This window comes from Calypte anna, chromosome 1, assembly GCF_003957555.1.
Source record: "Calypte anna isolate BGI_N300 chromosome 1, bCalAnn1_v1.p, whole genome shotgun sequence".
Taxonomy (NCBI): domain Eukaryota; kingdom Metazoa; phylum Chordata; class Aves; order Apodiformes; family Trochilidae; genus Calypte; species Calypte anna.
This window is the reverse complement of record NC_044244.1, coordinates 99,745,233-99,767,767: the sequence shown is the minus strand read 5'-3', so window position 1 is coordinate 99,767,767 and position 22,535 is coordinate 99,745,233. Positions and strand designations below refer to the sequence as shown.

Here is a 22,535-nt window from a genome sequence, read left to right as displayed (position 1 = left end):
CTCATCAGTATTGATTAATGCTGCTTTTTTTCCTGGTGTCTCTGCGAAGCCACCGGTATTTCAAAAATATTTTGCTAATTTATTCTAGCTAAGGTGCCAAGTGTTATTTTTGGGCTCATTTTTGGAAGTATTTGTGCAGTGTTTTATTTCCTATAGAGATCACATGCAAAAGCAGGGTTGTTAAAAGCCCACTGATGAAAATCTGTAGGGTTCATCTCGCAGTTTTTGGTAAAATATACACCTGCATATACTGTAAGAAAAACGCCAGGAAGGATGCATGACGGGGCAAAACTTAAGAAGAGGGGAAAAACCCCTGCTTTAAAAAATTTTAGCAGTTCACTCTGACTTGAAATGCACATGTATAAACACTTAAGAAAAAGCATGCATCCATAGATGCATGGCTGCCTGGAATGTGGGAGATTAAATTAAAAGAACCAAAGAGAAGTTACATGCAAAATAAATGTTTAAATAAGCATCTTATGTTAGCTCAAGGGTGACAGAGTTAAGAAATGCTGTGCCTGTTTTAAGGACTAATACAGTATCCAGCTATGCCACACAATAAAAACCTGCTAAGTGGGTTTTCGAAAATGTTGTGAATACAAGTGACAGTGTTTAGAGAGCATCTTCATGTTGCATTTCTATGCTAATAAACTTCAAGGTAAATGAACAGCTTGTTTGACATTTGCTATGTTAGACAATAATAAAATGTTTTCTTCTGGAGTAATTAGACTTGATAGATTGATTATGTTAAGAGGTAAAGATAAATACAGTCAAAGAGAAAACTCTCTCCAAGGGAGTTGCTGCCTGTTTTTGAACTTTTAACGCTCTCATCCCCAGCCAGTGCCTGGTGGTGCCCCTTGCACACACTCACACACTCACACACTCACACACTCACACACTCACACACTCACACACTCACACACTCACACACTCACACACTCACACACTCACACACTCACACACTCACAGGCACTGACAGGAGAGGCAGGCACCGAGTTCCTGAAGCAGCCTGTTCAACCAGAGAGAGGAGTTGTGCACCTAGGAGCAGAGTTGCAGTTTTCTGCGAGATCTGATTTGTTGTTGGAAGCTGTTGTGTCTGAACCTCGTCGGTTCACCAGGATGTAATTTTACTCCCCCGAGGTAAAAAAGCCGTCAGTGGTAAAGTGTGATAAATTAGTTCACTCAAGTAGATGCGCGTGCGTGTGTGTGTGTATGTGTTTAATTCTGACCTTGCTCTGCATGTCTTTAGCTGCTCTCAGTGCCCGAGTCAAGCCTGGTGGAGGTTTAATCCCGTGCCCTTGTACACGTATACTTGATTAGTAGTTGTGGTTATCTCAGCAGAAGACATTCCGCCCTCCTGCTTGTATTGGTCGGGACCTGGGCATTGGGGAGTCAAGTCGAAGGAGAAAGAAAAGAGATTTTTGCATTAGTATTCTATGAAAGCCTTACTGTCTGCAGAACAAATTGATTGCTACAGTGTACCTGTGCTTGGCACCACTGCTGTGAAAGAAAGGTATGGTTGTAATCTGTTTTATTGTATTACATATTGTGACACTCCAGGAATGTTTAACATTAGACTTTTCTGTGGCACACGCTAAAAGTCTACGTAAAGAAAAATATGTAAGTGAATGAAAAGTATGCAAGGCTGTCGATATCGGCAGCTTTGTTTACTACAACAAACTAAGTAGCCCCTGCTAATGAGACAAATTTATTGTGTGTGCCAATGGCAACATAAGGAGATGGATAACTGAATTCTCTGTTATATTTAGTTATTCACATCTGTGTCAGTAGTTGCTACGTACTAACACAGATAACATTCTAATTAACCTTTGAAGGGGGTTTTGGGTTAGCTTTTAAATGTGAAATATGCTTGCACAGGGATGTGTTTGCCTCTTTAAATGGATTTTTTCCCAGTTTTTAATCTGCTGTATTGGTCTTATCTGGGATGGTGGTGGAGGTGGCGTGTGAGGGGAGCTATAAAAATATGAAAATCTTATATGTGCTGCTATGAGAAACAGAACAAGAACAAAGCTAAGGAAAAGTCTACCAGGATTTGAGCTTTCATCCTTATTGCCTCGCCTCCTACACTCCATGTGTAAACATGCACCCATATTTTAGTGAGAAAGCTGGTGTTCTTAATTTCCTTAACTCAGTTGCAGACTTTACACAGTTGATTTTCTGGTTTTATGGATGTTCAGCTGCTATCAGTTGCGTGTTTGATGAGAAGTATGAAACACTCCATTAATAAAAATCAGGCTGTTTCACAGAGAGCTGTGCTTAGTGCCTCATTCTTGGCATCAGTGAAGTTGTGTTGGTGATTATTTGGATGTTTGCTTGTGGTCACTCCAAAACATCTGAGGTATCTGCACTTGTCATGCAGACATTCCCAACTAATTAAGTTTAGGACAGGTGGCACACTCCTCCTGGGCATTTAAATCTACATGTAAACCTAATATAATAACTCGATGAGAAAATGAAAATCCATCTTTCCTGTGCTGCTATCACCATGCCCAAGCCATGGGGGTATTTGTGAACTCCTCTCCCTACTCCTTGTCCTCGCAGGTGACAAGTACAGGAGTTGCTTTAAAGAAAGGAGGGACTTGGAAAGCAGTGAGTAGCAGTCATCCACTATAATAGTTACTTCTGTCATATGGCCTTGCCGATTTAAGATTAACACTTTATAGATGGGCAGTATGTTTACATGAGTCTATTCTTGAGCTTACATTTTTCACCTTGCAAAGAGTGTCAATACAGCCTTATGCATGCAAGTCACTGATCTTTTGAGATCCTTTCACAACTAAGAAAATTTCAAAGAACCCCAGATAGGCTCTGTGATGTGGCTGTTTGTACTCAACAGCAACTTTTACTATAACTAATAAGTCAAAAGTTACTTATTCAAACATTTATTTTGTGAGTGAATTATTTTTCCCCTTGGATTTTTTTTTTTAAATACAAACACATGTTGTAGCAATAACAGTAGTCAGTAAAAAGAGTTGCACAACTACAGCAGTTACACAGCAGATCACAAGATCAAGGGACTTGACTGTATCTAATGAGATTTTGGAAGTTAATTGCAGTAATGCTGCAGAAATGGTTAAGTCTTATCTTAAATTCTGTATTGATGCTGTAGATTTTAGCCAGTCAGTGGCTGAGTTCTGAAGGTGTTAGATAAATACAGGGCAGTACTGCATTTCAATACAATTAACTTTTGTTCATAAATAATTCAACCTATGACTTAAAACAAATGGAAAAGAAAATGACGTGATTAAAAATCCAAATCCTTGAAAACATTTTACCAGTTAAGATTGCTGTGACTGCGTTGAGGCTTCTGATAATTCCTCTTGAGTAGAGACAGTTCTGGGGCTTGTGAGGTTTTTGGTTGGTCTGGGGTTTTTTTTAGGTCAGTTATTAGTGTTTCAATAGAGATATAAGGTAGATAAGTGAGATCACAGCTAAAAGAGCTGATGAGTGTCTGCTTTTGATACCTTTTTTGAGATATGGAATATATCAACTTGGGTAGCATGTGATCTTCCTGGCTTTCTTTTTATTTCTAAATGAAAAGTAGAAGGGTGTTTTGCAAATTGAAACGTCTATTGCCAACTTTACTTAATGGGCATGCCCAATGACACTGAAATCTTGATTAGGATTTTGGAATATAGCTTAGCTTGAATGGATTGTTCTGTATTGGTTGTGTGGGAGTTGGAGGAACCACAACCACCCAACTAACCAAAACCAGGAAACTCCCATCACACACAAAAAACTCACAAACAAAAAAATAAACCCCAAAAGTGACCATGGGCAATTAAGCAGATTTCAAGAATACACTTTTTCTTTACATAGGAGGCATGAACTTCATTCCAGCATTGGTTAACTGTAACATCACCTGGAAATACTTAACCAAGTTTTCATTAAAAGTTCATTCTTGAACATATCATCAATTTGGGCAGATTTTAGAAGCAAATTCCAGTTTAGATATGTTTTTGAAAGGTAGCTGTGCCCTGCTTGAAATTGTGAAGTGCCTGTTTGCTGTCACCACCCCCTTTCCTTCTGTCACAATCTTTTACCATAGTAAAGAAAAAGGGGAAGTTGAGGTGTTGTGTAACTTCTCTAAGTGAATAGATTTTCTGTGCAGATACTGAAGGCAGCTGAAACTAAGCCAGTGCTCTTAACTACCAGGTTCCTGCTCATGCTAAAGGCAGTTGTGTAATTAATGGCCTTGCATACTGAACTGAGTCTGCTGTAAAACCTCTGGAGGAAATTATTTTGTCTGTGTTGGCTAACTTTCCCTCAAAATTAAAAGTGTAGCTAATACTCTGTGGGAGTAATAAGAGAGGATTTTAAAAGGCCTGATGAAATAAGGTCTGGCATCTTCTTCCTGACCACTGGACAGAGCATCTGTAGCTGGAGATTTGGACTGAATAGTTGAAATGGAGCTGTTAATAAAAATGTGATCATTCTTACGTGTAGGGGCACATGTGGCAAGGTGAGAAAGTAGAAAGTTGCACATAGAAGTTCTTGCATTTTTAAGATGCTTTTGTAAAATTATATAAAGAATCAGGATCTGATTTTGGTATAGCACAATTGCCCTGTTGCAGTCCAAGGAAATGATCTGGAGAGACAAGATTATGAATCTTCTTTGTCTCATCTATTCTCCTGAAGTTATTTGAAAAAACTTAGGGCTTGTTAGAAGTCCCAAATACCTTTTTTTTCTTTGCATCTTTGCCTCTGCAGCATCACTGTAGGTGGCACTGACTATTAGCAGTTAGAAGGTTTGAGAAACTTCCCTTCTCCCTGTACTGCATGTTGAAAAAGCTAACGGTGGCCACTTAATCTGTTTTCTCTCAGTCTGGCAAAGAGTGCATGTGGCAGGTATCTGCAAATTCTTTAAATGAAGAAGCGTAGGAACAAAGTTATTTAGTGAGTTTGGTTAATTTGGAAACCTTCAGCTTCTGAAGCTAGAATATGAATTTGGGAGAACTTGCCAGGAAAAATGTTAATACTGATTATTAAGGGATGAATGTTCTTCCTATGCTTTTTGGCTCTCTTCAAGTAGCAGGCAAACTTGTTTCTGCAGGCTTAGTTCTAGTTAATGGCATATGCAGAGGATGCTCAGTCAGGCTTGGTATAGGCCAGGATTCCAAGAGCCTGTGCGCTAAGCAGCAGTTGAAGACAAAAAACCCCTCTGCCTGTATGGATCCACTTGCTGCTGCAGTTCCATTATGGACTCTGGAGTTCTGTTTATATACCGGTGTACATGCAGGTGAACACACATCCTGTTTTCTAGTCCATCGGAGCAATCTAATGCTGTGAATGCACTGCAACTGAATTGGACTTGGAAAAAGCAGGTTTTGACAGGCAGTAAAAATGGACCTGTTTGGGAAGGAAGTGCTTAGGGATGTGTATGCATGTTTATATGTGCTTCACTATGAAAAAGCCTTGCTTCAGGATAAAAAGGACTATTGTTCTTGGTTAGGAATGAGACTGAAAGTGAGCAGTGGATCAGAAGAACCACTGCAGCAAAACACTGTCTGCTGCTGCTGCACAGTGGTCTTTCCAGTTCCAATCAACTAAATAGTTACCCAGCTTATTAGGACAGTTTCAGCATGTAAGATCTCTGACAAACAGAAAAATTCAGTGGAATATTGGTTTTGATCCTTATGAAATAATTTATCGCTTCAGTTCAATACTGACACAGATGTTTTCTTGGACAGAACATCAGTTCAACAGGTATTCTGGAAATCTATATTGGCTGTGCTTGACTGACACCCATCTCCCATTAAGGATGGAAGCAAGGGTGGTAATTTTGGAAGATAGTTATTTACTCTTGTCTGCCAAGTTCTGTTTTTTTAGTAATCCCCATTGGTTCCTCAAGCTTAGTTCACTCAGTTGCTGTTTTGTTCACTGGTAGGAAGAAAAAAAAACAAAACCCACCCACAAAGTGTGGAGACAGAATATCTTTTAATCAAAAGGCCATGCTGAGATTTAGAAAATCATCTTACCTTTGCTATGGATATGACATCATTTGACTGTGAGCAAGTTGTTTAATCTGCTGACTTGCTACTCATCGTGTGTAAAATAGGAATATTCCAAAGGACTGCTGTGATATGTCCATTGATCTTTGTGACATGTGATGTTTTGGTCAAAGATAGAGTAACTTTTTTCTTTCAATTCTGACCATGCCTAGTAGCCTCCAATGTCATTTAGACCCACACAGTGCATGTAATGAGAGGTCCTGGTGAACATCGAAGGAGTGAAATTACTATGATCAGTCTGTAAAGAGCAGCAGCCATCGAACATCAGATATTTAGATGTCAGATTGAAATAGGTCTTTGGTAACTGAAATGCCTCTTACTTCTCATTAGTTTGTTTGTGGGTGGGGTTTTTAATGACCTCGCGTTATGCACAAGTGATACAGAAATGATTCTGTAGTTCACTCAAGCCTGAAATAGTTTGGGATTTTTTTCTCCAGATTCATGTAGTGGATGGATAGTCTATGAAAACCCTTTATATAGTTAGAAATGTTGCCTGCTGCCTGTAGCTTGAATGTAGAGTACATGAGGTGTTGGTTTTTGTTTGGTTTTTTTTGTTTTTTGTTTGGTTTTTTTTTATAAATATGGAGTTTTAAATGATGGTGGTATATTGCATCAAAGAAAAATAGAATGCTTGGTCAACTTCAGACACTTTCTTCTTAGCTTTTCTACCTGTGGCTATCACTTCAACAAAGAAAATAATTTCATGGAAGGGTAGTTCAGATGCGTGTTTTGTGTAATTTGCAAGTGTGGACTCTTGCACATAGTTACAGCTGACAGAATACAGTCAATAAGGAAAAAGTCTCTTATCAACAAGTCTCTGCTACTGAGTATTTCTTCTGTTCTTCATGATTTATGAGGTTGCTATGTCAAAGGTTTTTTTTTGTTGGATTCAGCAAGTCATGATGAAGCGCAAACCAATTTGAAATTAAAAATGGCTGCATGAGCTTTACTATGCAAAAATTAAACTCGTAATCAAATTTGCCAATCACACAAAGGAAAATGTTTAACAAGAGGTGTTAGTGGCAGTACCTAGAGTGACAAAGATTTTGCTTACGCATCAGTATCAAGTAGCTTGTGTTTTTTGGATATGTGTTAGAATCCATGTCATAAATACTGTTATCTTTCTCATCATTGCTGTGAAGAGCATGAATCATGATTGTTTGTGGAAAATATCCATTTGCTTTGAAATAAGGTAGTTTGAGGCAGATAGAAAAATTCATGAAGAACCTGAGAAAGGTGCTTTCAGTAATATGTTATGTTCAAACATAATGGCAAAAAAGGAGGCTGTTGTTATTCCATATTCTTTAGAGTCATTCTTGTCTTATCAGGCAGCGAACAAATATAATTTACATTCAGTGCACACTTTGCTTCTCATATACAGAAGTGAATTAGAGCTATAGTTTAGTATATTAACTTTCGTTTTGGAGTCTTACCCTCCACCTCTCACATATAAGTGGAGCTTTTGTTTTGAATGGTAATGGATAGGGAGAAGCACACTTATCTTTCTCCTTCCCTCCCTTCTGCCCCTTTCTTGAAAACAGATTACAGAGTCGAGATGTTTTAGATTTTTCAGTCCTCTCTTCTTCTGTTGGTCAAGATCACAATAAAAATAATGTAACCCCTAAAGCTTTTGTATTCCCATCCATATGCATTGTAACAGGATGTTATAGTGCCTCAGTGGAAATAATAAAGATGAAGAAATATAGCTGCTTTTTAAGGAAATCATGCTACCCAGAATTTCACCTCTGCTTTTGTATTTTAATGAAGCAGTTTGCTTGTATCCTTCTACAGTGTGCAGTATCCTACATCATCTTGATTCTGCTCTTATTTTTCTGATACTTTAGAACTACTTGCTTGTTAGGCAGCTTGGACAGCCTCACAGTCTCCACCTGCAATTGATGGTTTTCTTCTTTATACCTACTTTTTTCCCTGTAGCTCTTCCATTCTGCTGAATTATCTTTGTATCTTGTCTTAGTTTGTAAGTGCTTTGGGGTTGTAGCCTGAATTTACAAAAATATAAAATGTTTTACAGTCGTAATTATGCCATGCATCATTTCCCAGAAAATGTCAAGCACAGACAGACTTGCTGTCATAAACCTGGAGCACATAAAGAAGGCAGGTGGAATTTTCATCCCAGTAGGTTATTCTTGGTAAGCCAAACTGTTCACCTTCAGAAGTGCTGCAAGCAAGCACTGGATTACATGGTTTAGTAAAAACACCAAAGGGACTTTGGAGGGAAGGGTTAAGCTTTATTTGCAATAAAACCAAAATCAGAGGTAGACTCGGTAAGTCAAATCCCACAGATTTGAGGAGTAGGAGGAGAACTTATGTGCAAAAAGTTGGAGAACTTGCAAAATGAAGTCTGCTCTTTGGGCTCTGAATTTTATTTCATAAGGCAACTGAGACACAGAAAGCATCCTTTGTTTCACTGGCAGTGATAGGGGTTTATGTTTAACCAGTCCCGGGGACAGGTACTTTCTCTGCCTTCACCTTCCTCCTCAAAAGTTTTCTTGTTCGTGTCATCTTTGGCTGTCATGATTGAAATAAATAAATAAATGTCACTCTGAAAAATGAGTTTTCCTAGGAGCAGTATTTCTTTTTCTTCTCTGGTCTTTCTTCCATCTGTGCCCTCTGGAGTGAAAACAGATTGCATCAGAGTAGGGATATTGTTATTGTACCAGCCAGGGAAGAGAAGGAGCTTTCACTAAATTTTTAATAGCGGGAGCTCAAGGGGAGCCTTTTGATGCTATATTTTAGCCCTTCTGTACTCTTTTCTCCATATCTTTAATCTTTTGTGTTCTGATGATCTTGTGCTGTGTATTGCTTTTTCCTCCCACTCCAATCACACGAAGTAAAAGAAAGGTATCAGGTGAGGATGGTGTTATTACAGCAACATGTATAGTTGTACTGCAAAAACAATAAATGCGTTTTTTTCTTTTGTCAGAGGAAGGGAAAACATACTTGCTCTGCAGTCCAGTGTTGCTCTAGGGCTTCATTTAATTGCTGTCCAGCTGAACGTGTGTTATATACGTACTCAGCATCTCACAGGTGCAGATGTATTTGTTTTAAACTTCATATAGAATTTTATGAAAGAAAAGCAACAAACAGTATAGTGCGAATCCGTGAGGGAAGGCATGCAAAATACATTATTTGTGTTTTGTCTTGTGGTTTTGCTGGAGGTATTTTGTTGGATTTGGTTTAATTTTTACTGTGGTGATTTACTGTTGGAGGAAAGGAAGAAATAGCCTCCAGAGGGTAGATGATATTTGCCTGGGGAGCAGTGCAGAAGCATAATGGAATTTCCTGTGTGAGAGATGGCTGAGTATTAGAGTAAAAACAAGTATTTGTGGAAACAAAAGGATGAAGAAGAAGGACACAGTAAGTGGGTGGAAATGAAAGAGTTATTAATGTCTGCAGAACTCAGATGAGAAATTTTAAACTTAATCTAGAGAAAGAGAAAAACAATTGAAAACTTGTAGTAAAGGGTTATATGGTCAGATTGTTGTGAGGGGAAGGATTACAATAACAGCTGTAGTTTGTGTAGCGTGGAAAGGTCTTTGTATGTAGGTCATGTTACAGAAGTGTGGGCTGTAGAAGCAGGGAGCTGAGAAAAGACATTGAGAGTACCTTAAGGATAATAGTGGGAGAAGGCAAGCAATGTGTTAGAAAAGCAGAATGTGATATCAAGATTGTGTTGTGTGGCTTGGTTTTCTTTTAAGTCGTCATGGATAAATGGATAGCAGGAGTGGCTGAACAAAGATAATCTCCTGATGACAACTTCTTTTGACAAAGTGGATAGTATTTACTGGGCAAGGAGACCTGTTTCCTCCCTTCTGGAATGTTATGTTTACCAGCTTGCTCAGCTCTGTTTGGTCACAGACTGACCACGAATTTAACTAACTTCAGGGGAAAACTCTTATTTCAGTCAGTCGATACCTTGTTAAGAAGTCAGACTCCTTTTCGTTAGCTCATACTGAATAAACAGAATGAGTTTGCTGTTACAGTAGGCATAAAATTGTTTCCACTGTAAGTTTCTGTATCCTGATTATAATGTATTTATTTTTGGCAGGGTGATGTGAAAAACAGATTCACAAAGATCCAGCGTTGATGCTTGAAAGGTATGAATTTCTGCCCCTGAACTTTTTTTCTTACCCCAGGCATAGAGTGGTAACTTTATCTAATTCCCAATAGCTTTGGTCCTTATCCGTTTTAAGAATTTTGCATCAAAAGGTGGTTTATTTCATATACCCAGGTGGTATTTGATCTCTCTCTCTCCTGAGATTGCTAACTAGGGTACCAAGGTAGCAATCTGCTAAAGTTTCCTGGAAAGCTGGAGATGTGATCACCTGAGCAACAGAACTTCTGGCTTTTTCTTAACAGATTTTAAATTGTGTGCTCTTAAGGCAGAAAGTCTCTTTGAGAAGACTAGGTTTGGGGTTTTGGTGGTTTTTTTTTTTTTAATTTATTAATTTTTATTTTATTTTTTATTATTTTGTTTTGATTTGGTATTTTTCCCTGGTGTTCCTTTCTTTGCCCTGTTTGGCATGCATCTCCCTGTGCAATATGAGTCACTTGTACATATAATTTGGTATTTGTGAGTGGTCTTGTAGTTCTGCAAGATTGTGCAGGTATGTATGAGCCTGAACTGCTGTTGAATGAAATTACATTGACTTAGCCTTCTTTGGTACCATTCACTTGTGAAATTGAACGAGGTTAAATTAAAACCTTCTTCTCTACCTTTATGACAAATTCTTACAAAGGCACTGAAAAAGAGAAGAAGCAAACAAAAAAGTACAGTTTAGCAAGAATACAGACAGTCAGTGAGACTTATCTTCAGGTCATTGACAATGCCCTACTCTATATTGATTTGGAAAGCGTTGGAGTTACTTATTGATGGTATATTGAGCTGGGAAATGACTCTTCCAGATACATCAAGGAAAGATGGCTTTATCTAACACAAAGGACATGGGTTGTGACCTGTCAGCCACGCTCAGATCTCTACTGTGGCAGATTAAGCTGGAAATAATACCTGGCCTGATCAGCAAAATCAATAAGAGTCGTGGTTATGGATAATAACTATTAGACAATGACTTAATACTACGTGATATGTAGTTTAAGTTACTTTGGTGGAGTTTCAGGTGTTTATTTGCCAGATTCAAGACTTTTAGATTTTTTGCTCTCTGGCAATTTCTATCTCCATACTTTATGATTAGACATCAACTGTAATTACATTGACATGTGGGGTTCCCCCCCCCCCCTTATCTCAAGCCGAGTCAAAATTTACTGAGGGAAATCCACCACCTACCTCCCACTGCCTTTCATTGTTAACCACCAGCAAGTTTTGGTAGGTGATAAATCAGTATCAGACTTCCAGCATGTGGGAAACCAGATCACCTGCTACGGGTGGTGTGTGCTGAACAATTTGAGGAACTGCTAAGCTGAAATTACTGGAAATTCCTATGCTGTGTCCTGAGTAATAGAAGAATATTCAAATTTTGAATGTGAAACAGTTTGCTTTTAGTAGTCATGATGCTTGGATTGGTGGTGTATTGTTTTTCACTATGGTAGATGTCCATTTATCATGTGCTTAATTCTGCAACTTTAAAATCTGCTGCAACAATTAGATACCTCTTATACAAGTCTCTGTGCATGCATGACCATGTCATAATTTTGTTGTCTTTTAAAATATATAGATCTGCTTATGTTAGTAAAAATAAATAAAAAGTAACTGCAAGGTTCAAGGAGATACTGTTAAAGTAAAAATGATATTTTAAAGTTTCTTAAAACTTCCTGATTCGATACTTCACATGTGTAAATGTAACCACAGATACTATTTTTCACTCTTTTAAATATATCGATAAATAAAACAGTACCTGTAAGGACTAGGTATTGGCATCCATCCAGTGCTTCATAATAATCCGTTGTTGTGGACTACTTGACTATTGAATTAACCAGAAGTACTCTCTTTATGCTAGCTGTCATATTCATTTTTTGTTGCTGTATTGGCTAGTTAGGTATTCCAGTTTGTCATTTCCCCTTTTCAGAGACATCACACTTGAAATGGCTTGTGTTAGGCTCTCTATATGGAAGGTTTTGGATCTTTCTGTTAGAGCTCCCCAAAAAGGGAATGGTGCAGAATTGGGTTTCAGATGTTTCCTCTATGCTGTCACAGTAAGAAAGATTTAAAAAAAAAATTAAAAAATCACGAGGTTTGATTCAAAATTCAGAACAAGCAGAAACCCCTGCTCCTGCAAGGTCTATATGTAGAATGTGAACTGGTATTTAATAGGAAAAGAAAAAAAAACAACAAAAAACCCAACAAACAAAACCCCCCAAACAACAGCCAACTGCTGCTGACTTGTTGTATTTAAGTTTGGATTGTGATGACCAGAGAAAGTTTTGATAGTGTAAGTATGAGAGAACACCTAATGCACTACTGTGTGAACAGTTATTCGCTGTAATACTGCTCGGTTAAAGTACAAGATTTTCCACACATTAGGGTTTTCATATGTTAGTACACTTAAATAATCTGTACGACTCCAATTAGATGTGGTTTAGACTTTCAAGTGTTGGGTAGCTATTCCGCTAATAAAATCACAGGTTTCTTAAAATGTTTTTAGTTGTGAAATATCTTAAATACACATTCATGTCTATGTTTGGTTCTTGGAGTAATTTGCTTATGTCAAGTGACCTTTTTTAAATCATCATAATTGCTTTACTTTTTTTTTTTTTCATCCTAACTCTTCAGTCCAGTTAGAAGCTTTCACTGTTTCACAGAGCAGGAAGAACAGAAATTTTACTTAAAACAAAACCATCACATAAGAAACACAACCCTCTTCTTTTTCTCTTGTTTTGCTGAAAGGGTATAGAAAAAAAGGGGTAAGGAAGAACAGAATTGTATTGCCCCAAGGTCTACAACTTCACTCAATTTGATCTTAAACCAGTGACTGTTTTAAGATCTGGTGAATCATTTTCAGGGCTAAAAAAATACCTATATTGTTGCACTGAGAGGCTCACATTCCAGGCTTCAAGAATGATTTGTATCTAGCTCTAGTAGCTCAGGCAGTACTATAGCTTAAAAGGGTTACAATCCAACTCTTGTGAAGGATCTTTTTGAGAAGGAGACATCTTTTTAAACTTGCAGGGTTTTTTTTGTTATCTTTTTCATGTGAGGCCTCTTCATTAGTAGCTGAGCCAACCCAGTCACACAGGTAGAGTGCTGCAAACGTGATAGCTATAAAAAAAATTAAATGGAGAAAAATCAGTAAACAAATGTTGAAATGAAACAAGATACCAGAGGGTGTGTGATGGCATGAAGGTTTTACTGGTGATGTCTGAGATGGCCACATACAAGTGAGTTAGGCAGGTCAACCCTAATGGGTTCTGATAAAAGCTTTATACCAACACGGACAGTCCTATTTATAGCCATGGCTCTCTGTCTAAATATAAACTGCTCCCAGTCATGTCTAGACTAACGTTAGAGCTGTGCTGGTGTGGAAAGTGGGGGTTCAGAATCGAGAGTACAAGGCACACAGTTCTTTAAAAGGCTAATTCTTATTATAAGCATCTAAAATTTCTGTCAGCGGTGCACCTTTGGATGTCATACGATATTATTGCCCGAGACATCTTTCCTTCCTCTTGTTTAAGGGTCAGGAGGTACGTCTGGTGGACGTGACCTCCAAGCTAAATATTCTTCAGCTCGTGTTTAAAGCTTTGAGAATGTATCAGTGGGTGGGTGGATGGATGGGTAGATCACTGAGTGACTTTCATTACAAACTATTTTCAGGAGCTGAGTTTTAATGAGTCTTTCAACTGTTGCCACTGTGTTTAATCTATCTGCTCACTTACTCAGCGTTCAGCATTAAAGTGGCTTTCTGGGAGGTAAATGTCCTGATTACAGAAGAGGTTCATTTGATTGTGTTCTGCACAGGCCTTGTTTTAAGAGTGGGTTGTGTTTTTTTAATTGCAAAATATATGCTGTGCACACAGATAATTAGGATAGATAAATGAGTGTTGTGTTTGGAGGTGCACATCCAAATACACAATTGCTATATTAAGGTGACTGTCTCGGGCATCATGAAGTTATAAGCTGATGTCCTGATTTTCTAGCAGTGGTCATACTGTCATGTCCTGTTTTTGTGAGTGGGTTCTCCTTTTGGATTTGTGATTTAATATGTATCAGCACATAGCTGAATAGAGTGAAAAGATGACAAAATGTGTCTTCCTTTTCATTTAACGTAAGAGTTCTTCCTTAGTTTACTTGATGCACTGCCTAACATCTCCTGTCAAAATAAATAAGCACAGGGCAGCTGCTCCTAAAGGCAGGGAATACTTAAAACATGTAATGTACCAATGTGAAGAAAATGTAGTGGTATTTCTGGGAAGTGTACTAAAAAAATATATATATCCAGGAGCTTTGATCAAATGCCAGCTCTTACATCAGTCCTCTTTGTAATCTTTCTTGCTGATCTGTGACCTTGACCTTGTGTTTGTGTTTGTATGTCAAATCTATTTTAAGGATGGACAAACTAAGTTCAGTTTAATAGGATTTATACTGAAGCTTCACAGGATGCCTCAGTAAAATAAATAAAAAAAAAAATATAAAAAAATTATCTTTCCAGATATCTTTTTATACTTCAGAGGGCTTGAATGCATTAACTTATATATATGAGCTGTTGTTTTGGTTTTTTTTTTTCAAATTCTTTTTAGGAGATGCTCCTTAAAAAGTTATGTTTATCTCACTGATGAACTCTTCAAAATTCAACACAGAGATTCTGTCTGGTGCTGGGTTTTCTCTCAGAGAATCTCACCAGTGGCAGTGCTTTCACTTGGTGTAAGTGCACTTTGGCACTGAAAGGAGTAATCTTTGCTTTTCATCCTTCCTCATGCTGCATGTACTCTCATGGAGAACTGTGAAACAGCCACTCAGCAGTATCTTTGGGGTTTCTTTTGATGGCCCTGAGGTCCTTACTCTTGACTTGCCTTAGAGGAGCTTTCTATGGGAATGCTTGCTCAGTGCCAGAAAGGTGGAAGGCACAAGCGGCTGTACAGCTGTAGAGCAAGACAAAGCTACACATTTTGACAGCAGCTTCAGGAATTAGATCAGACAAAAATCTTTAGGATCCATGGTTTTGAATCCATTTAAATGTGCAGCTTCTGAACTGGTTTACTTATTGGTGGCACTGCTCTTTTCTACAGATCAAGATGGAGCTCACTTGCAGCAGTCTAAGCTCTGATGTGCTGGTGTCACTTGCATCCAGCAGGTCTTTCCAGCACAGGCTTAATTTTAAACATATGCTAGCATGGCAGTGAAGTTGATCAGTATAAATGACACTTTGGGCATATGGCCTTACAGAGGCTTAGTGAGGTTGTTGGTTTGACAGGCACTATGAAACATGGTCCCAAATTGGCTAGTACTTACGTGGATATATGGAGTAACGGGTTCATTTTCAGTAGGTCTTTTGTTTTGGGGGTAATGTTGTTATGTGTAGAAAATCACACACTTCTGAATTGATCACACATCTGTGCAGTTTTTAAATGGATATGAGCACCTGTTTCAACTTTTTTGATATTAATGGAACAAGGGTAACAGTAGTCTCTTTTTCCTATTTTGCACTTTTTCCTTCATGCAGCACTTAGAAAAGATGGATATAAAATGTTTAAGTAAGAGCTTTTTTCCACAAGTTTGTGGCAGCATATTGTCTATCTTCTTAAAATGCTTGTTGTTTTTATCAACCTCAATTTTGAGAAATTACTTCAAAGTGTATGCCCTTCTGTTCAGGGGTAGTTAAACACTTGCCCTTGCCAACCATCACCTATTCCTACATTGCCTTTGAGGCAGTGAATAGATTTTTCACTGGTTTTGAGTTAAGCCAGTATTTTAATTGTTCTGATTTAATTTGTGGTGAAGGCCAAGTTGTAGCCCTATTCCTAATGCTTGAGAGTGTTACTAATTAACTTATCTCTGTATATATCTATGTGACTTAAAAAGGTTTTTAGTACTTTACCTAGGGGTTTATGTTATGAATGTTTTCAGATTAATTCTGGCACAGTGGTAAGATGAGAACTTTCTGTGACATTCTTTACAGGATGTTGTTAGCCTTTTCTCCCCAGGTTTTGCTAAAGTTGGTTCTTATGTTGTCTTTAATTCCACTTGGTTTTATTGCTGCTTTGGAGAGGAAAAAAACACATTTTTTTATTGTAATTAAACTGGCAGACTCTCTTGCTAATGCAGATTTTTCCTTTCCCACTTAACTGAAATTATGAGCCTTTTCTGTGTCTGTAACCTGCAGAAACATCATCTACAATAAGCTGAGATCTCGCATTACAATAGAAATTATATTGTTGTTCCAGTCACCTAAAAAAAACCCAAAACCAAAACAACAAAACCAAATCATCTGGGTCCATAACATGGATTTATGGGGTTTTACATGTAACTGAGTACTATGGGACTCTGATCCTGTACTTCACCTTGCTGTGGAATTACTGTGCATTTGTGTTCAGTTAGCTGAAACCTATTCTGTGAGAAGTCTAGAAAGTGGCTCTCATTCATAACTAAGCATGACATGCTTGGACCCAAGTGAAGCACAGCTATTAGCTGTCAATAAAAGCTGTGCCTTACTTTTTATTGCTTTGTTGCTGTTTGGCCTCTGTGAAACCAATTCTTGGTCAAAAGAACACAAAGTGACTTTACCATATGACAGATCACCTAACATGTATGGTTATTCCAACAAATTCAAGCATACACGATTTTATTGTAGTGCTGTCAATAAATGTCTGCTTCTTCAGATCCCTTCAACGAGCAGAAGGTCAGAGTTGTGTGGAAATGCATTATCTACACGCATTGATCGTAACTCAAAAGCATGATTGTCCAGAAGAGGCCATTGATTTCTTCACTGTATATTAATCAAGTTTCATTCTTGGGGAGTTGACATAGAGTTAAATGCATAATCAGTGATTTGGTTTGGTATGTGTTGGAGGGAATGGGAATCTGGTTGTTAGTTTCCTTTTAATTGCATATTTATAGGAAAGTAGTTTTAAAAAAAAAGATGCATCCTATGTCCATTCTGTGGTACTTACCAGTATGTTATCCACCCTTCTATCCTGCAAACAGGTCTTAGTATACATTTTTGTGCCTGCTAGCTCTTGCTCTCTTGAATAAGAAGACTATTAACCAAAAGCCTTGCTCCTCGCTGTACTTTGGATCTGTGATCATCACACTACTCAAGTTAGTTGAGATTTAGTGATAGAATCCGCCATCTGCACTCCTGCCCTTATTTGAGAGATAGATTGAATGTTCATTCTCCAGCCTTATTGTTTAGTTTTGCCCTTTTTCAAGATCACTGAGTAGCAGCTCAAAGGGCAGTTTTAGATGTCAAAGACTCAATTCCTTCACAGGTTGCATTTATAAGTTGAATGGCTGTTCCTCTTCATGCTGCAGCTTGCAAAGCGCTGGCAAAGAATATATTTCTAAGCTCATGTCTTGAGTGTTAACAGATCCTGATAAAAAAATTAAGATGTCCTTTTAAAGTACCATTATAGAATAAATAATTGTTCCTCCTGTAGTATTTGTAGGAACAAATATCCATGCATGGGCTTGTGCTAAGGAATTGACTGAAGTTGCTCCGAGCGACTCAGAAAGGTAAATCGTAAGTTAAATCAGCAGGATGGGGTTTTTTTTCCCACATCTAAGAGTGATTTGTTTGTGATGCTTAATTCTCTTACTTTTTAGAATAAGAAATAATAATTTAAGGTAGACTTACATTAGCTATTGTTTGAAGAGTGCTAAAAGCCATACATGTGATTTGTCTCTGAATTTAGCAGAACTTCTTAGCAGGAGGTGTGGGCCAGAATTAAATTAAGCTGTGTACAACACTTGAGTATACTTTTAAGCCTTGAGAATTGCTACTAAGGCATTCACAAACTCAGCTTTTAAGGTACTTAAGTCTGGTCCCTCATTTCCCCCACCTCATATACTTCACCTGTTTCGGGACATTGCTTGTTTTGGGGGTATTGATGGGTGAGGAATTTTTTTATTGTTTTGAAGGTGGTTGTTTTGGTGTTTTGTTGTTTGTTTTTTCCTGCTTACTGTAGCTTTGTCACATGCACCTTAGGCAAAAATATCTGCCTGCAGCCATGATAAGCTGCACACTGCTTTCTGGAAGAGATAGCTGAGGTGGGTCAAGTGCCAGCATTGGACAGGTCACAGCAGAAAAGCTCTGTGTTGAAATACCCAGCTGCTTGGGGCAGGTTGACCTCTGTGGGGTTCTTTGCCACTGGGCTAAGCTTGCTCTGGCACCTGAGCTGTCTTGGCTCTTGCACATCAGTCTGCAGCACAGATGTGCCTTTTTCTGTGAGCACCGCTGCTCTCAGATCGTTGTTTTTCATCCTCATACTGTCTCTGCTCGCAGAGGAGACCTGTGTGTCAGAGTTAGGTGGGCATTTCTGTGCAGTGTGCTTTCCCCCAGGGCTGGGTAGAAGCTGCTATGTAGCCTGCATTTCTAAGGCTTTAGGTTTTTCATGTGAAAATGCTTTGCCGTCAAGTTTGGGGCGTTCTGACTTTTACATCTCCTCGCATGGGTGCTAACGTGCACAGCCTGCCTTGCCACCTCCATGAAAGGGTCTCTGCAGAAATACTAAAAACTCTCTTACATTTCCACACCTCATTTAAGCAGGCAGTGGAAATACAATATTCCCCCTTGGTATATATTACATACCAACCCAAAGCACTTCGTTGCCATGAGGTGGTATTGCATGGTCTGGGTGAGTCACAGATTCCCGGACTGTGGAGTATCCCATCTGAAATCTGAGGAGCAGAGGGACACCAAGATGACGTGTCTGAATCTCCCTTTCTGCACCCCACAGGGAATATTTAGGAACAGTTTCCCGTTCCTTATGTGCCTCTGGAGCTGCAATTAACAGCGACAGTAATGAGCATTTACATTTTAGCAGTCTCTTAAGAGCCAAAGTAAATCTAAATAGTCTCTGCGCCAGAACAGTTGGAGTTTTTTCTTCGCCATTCAGTTGTTGGTTTGCTAACATTTCAGTCCAATGGTCTGTCAAGTCTTATTCTCACAGGAAAAACTGTTTCTTGTGGCTGCTATGCTGCTGGTTCTGTGTTCCTGTCAATTTTATGTGACTTAGTACTTCACAGTTACTCAGTGGTTTCGTGCCTTTGCAAAATGGCCAGTTTTGCATCTCTTTGAGCTATTGCATCTACTGTTGGGAAGTCTTGTTTTCTGCAGTATTTTTCAAACCCCCACCATTTCAGCCACTGAAATTATCAGAAGGTTTTGATTGGGCTGGTTTGGGTCTGTTACCTTCCCACTCACCCTCTTTCTACCACCATCCCACCATCCCCACTCCTGAAAAAAGCAACATCCTTTTCTGTTGTCTAAATCTTCTCTTCAGAAAATAGTGAGGTTGGGACCACATTTGGCTGTACACAGCTTAACAAAACAGCAGGGAAAAGCTTTTCCATGTCACATCCTTGCACAGGATTTGGCTAGGATGCCATCCATGGCTGTTGCTTCCCCAGCTGCTATCCCAAGCAGAACCTGGGAACAGCCCTGCCTGGGGTAGGGGATGCTATGGAAGCCCCTCCAGAAACCCTGGCTGCTGCTGTGAGGTGATTCCCCCTGTGTCTTCCCCTGCCGGAGGTGCTGAGGAGTGCTGGACTGGCCTTCCTGTGTTTAAGATGTTTCTTGGAGTCAGGGAATGGGGGAGAAGTGGGTAACATGCCGTACACCTGAAAAGAGGTCTGGCTTCACACTTCCCAAGTGGTAAGCTACACCTGTAGAACTGGAGCTTAGGTTTTTGGGTTTTTTAAAAAATTTAACTTAGGAAAGGCTTGTTGATTCTCAAGTTCTTTTGAGTGCAACAATATAAGAATGCACACATTTATTGCTGAATTTTGCCCCACCATCTGATCACTGTTGGGTTTTTTTGTCTTTCTAAATTACATTTGCAAAGGGAACCTTCAGAATGTCTTGACAGACTGAATCAAAACTGTGAAGAGGTCTCAGCTGCTCCATTCATCTCAACAGATTTCTGACATAAAGCAGGGATTTAGCAAAGTACTTAGATACTTGATTCTCTTAAAGCACATCCTTAAGTGCTGTTGAAGTACCTGCATGTTTGTGTAGCTTTGTGGATTTGGTACCCTGGCTGTTGTTAAATCAGGCCTGTTTCAATGCTTACAGCCTTAGCAAAAAAAAAAAAAACAACTGAAGTGTTTGTGCCAGCTCTCAGAATACATCCTTCCTGCCTGCTAAAATCAAAGAAGCACAAATTGATCTTAATAGCAAAATAATTCAGGGACAGATAGTCTCATTTTCAACACTCCCGTTCACTGAAGATTCTGCTGCAACTTCCAGTGCATCTAGGAATTTTTCTGGCAACGTTAATTTCACTTTGTGCTGCAGCATTTCACTGCAGACAGCTGTAAAGATGGGGAATCATTTAAAATCTAATGGTTTAGGTTCTTTTGCTGTTCCTGGAGCTGTTAAGCAACATACAGCCTTTAATACATTTACTCTCAGTTTTCTTTCTGAAGCTTACATATATTACTCCATTTGGGAAAACAGGGTACAGAAAACTAAAACCAGAAGTCAGACAGCCTGTCTGCAGCACAGAGAGTAATTGGACCCCTGGATCCTAGGCTGCCACTGTAATCACTGCACTGCATTCTTCAAATCCGTAATAATTAACATAACTGTCTGAGCCATTGGTTGATGTGGTGGGTTGTAGCCTTTACATTTGGGAATATGAGAACAGGAAGGCAGTGAGCTACTGAGAGATTTTTTTTTTTCTTGTTCTTCCAGTAGTTATTAACTATGAGAACACTGAATGTATTAAATAACTAAAGCTTTTCATTTCACAGACCATTTTGATTTCAGCTCTGTAAATTAATGTTTTTACTCGGTTTTAAAATGAAACATAAAATTGCTATAGGAGTTTAATAGTCATTAAAGAACTCTTAAATGAAGTTAATATAAAGGTTTTCTTTGTGTATATGTATGCATATCTTAGCCTCATCCTAGCAATATGAATGTTTGGATAATCTCTCCTTTAGTAAGTGTTCATGTGGGTGATCTGCTGGCCATTTTAAGCATAAGATCTTGAATTAAGACTACAGAAGAAGACACCTTGATAATAGGAAGTTTGAGTTATCACAATTAGATTGTGTAGCCTTCCTATTTGAATAATACTGGTGTAGTGTTGTTGATTAAATGTGGCTCTCTATTCCATTTAGCAAAGGGATTTAGCTAGAAATACTACTCTGGAATGGAGTATTGGATAATAAGTCCTCTAGATTTCACTTTTCTAGTTTAACTTGTGTTCTTAATTTCTGAATTGCCAGCAGCTGAATATCTGTGGTGGCTGCCATTTGTTTGGAGTCTAGGTTGAGACAATCATTAATTTAAAGAATTCTTTAAACAAATTCATATCCATTCAGGAGTAAAAAGCCATTGGCTCAGATGTTGTAGTTTAACCTATTAGAGGATGAGTTGTCAAATTTTATCTTTTGCAGCAGTGACACTTTATGATAAGTGAAGCATCTGAAAGTGTGTTATCATAATTCTTCTGCAATCTTTGTGTCAGCAACATATATCAGTAGTTTGCAAGCAAAGATAAATGCAAGCAACTGCAAAACCAAAGTTAATGTTCTGGACCCAGATAGTTCAGTGTACATTTTAATAGTCTTTTGTCTTCCCTATCCTGCCTACAGTGTCTCTCAGGCACGTTTTAAAAGGCTGTAGGACTGATTTCCCAGTCCTCCCAAGGAGTCTCTCTGGAGGTTACAGCATTTGTGCTGCAAATCCTGCTGCTGCTTTAGTTCTTTCTAGGTAAACTTGGCTTAATGAGCTGTGATCAGCACAGCTCAGCACAGCTGTTATGGAAACAGTCTCTGCAAAAAACAAGTCTTGTATTTATTTGTTAGGATACAGAGATCTGAGAGCAGACCTTTGAAACAACAAAAAGCAGTGCATATAAAGTAATGTAGTCAAGGAAGCACATCAACTTTATCAATTAATTTTATCAATAGTATTTTTAGATCTAGGGATTCACAGGTAACAGATTAACATTAGTAGCTTGTTGCAGTAAGGCTACTTCAGCTCTTTCTGGGAAATACAAGATGTATTTCTCTAGGCCTTCTCTTTTCCTTCTGCTTTGTTTCTTCATGTTCTTTTTACTTTTCTCTGGTAATTTCTGGGATAGTATTTAATAATGAGAATAAATACTTTATATATATGTTTCAGTGGGTCCAGGGAAATTTCTGGTGTAGTCTGTATGTTTATAAAAGGTTGCCAAATGGTTGCTTTAGTGTCCAGCTAATCATTGATTTCCAAAGTGGATTCATTTTCCACATGACCACACTTCAGACAATTGAAGAAAAGTATACTAAGTACAGAATTTGTTGGGCATGCTTAGTTATGAGATTGCCTTCAAATCCTGAAATATTAACTGCCTGTTTTTCCATCACAAATAAGGCATAGGTGT

At 38.5% G+C, this 22,535-nt stretch overlaps 1 protein-coding gene across 5 annotated transcripts in view; it reads left to right on the top strand.

The window, feature by feature from the left end:
* NRIP1 (nuclear receptor interacting protein 1) overlaps positions 1–22,535 on the top strand; it is a 76,572-nt gene that overhangs the window by 42,307 nt on the left and 11,730 nt on the right. For 3 of the 5 annotated variants that reach the window (XM_030466508.1, XM_030466500.1, XM_030466519.1), the window contains exon 3: positions 10,102–10,150. The exons of the other annotated variants lie outside the window; for them this stretch is intronic. The gene's annotated coding sequence lies outside the window, so the exon portion shown is untranslated. The remainder of the gene's footprint in view (positions 1–10,101; positions 10,151–22,535) is intronic. 5 annotated transcript variants of the gene reach the window in all.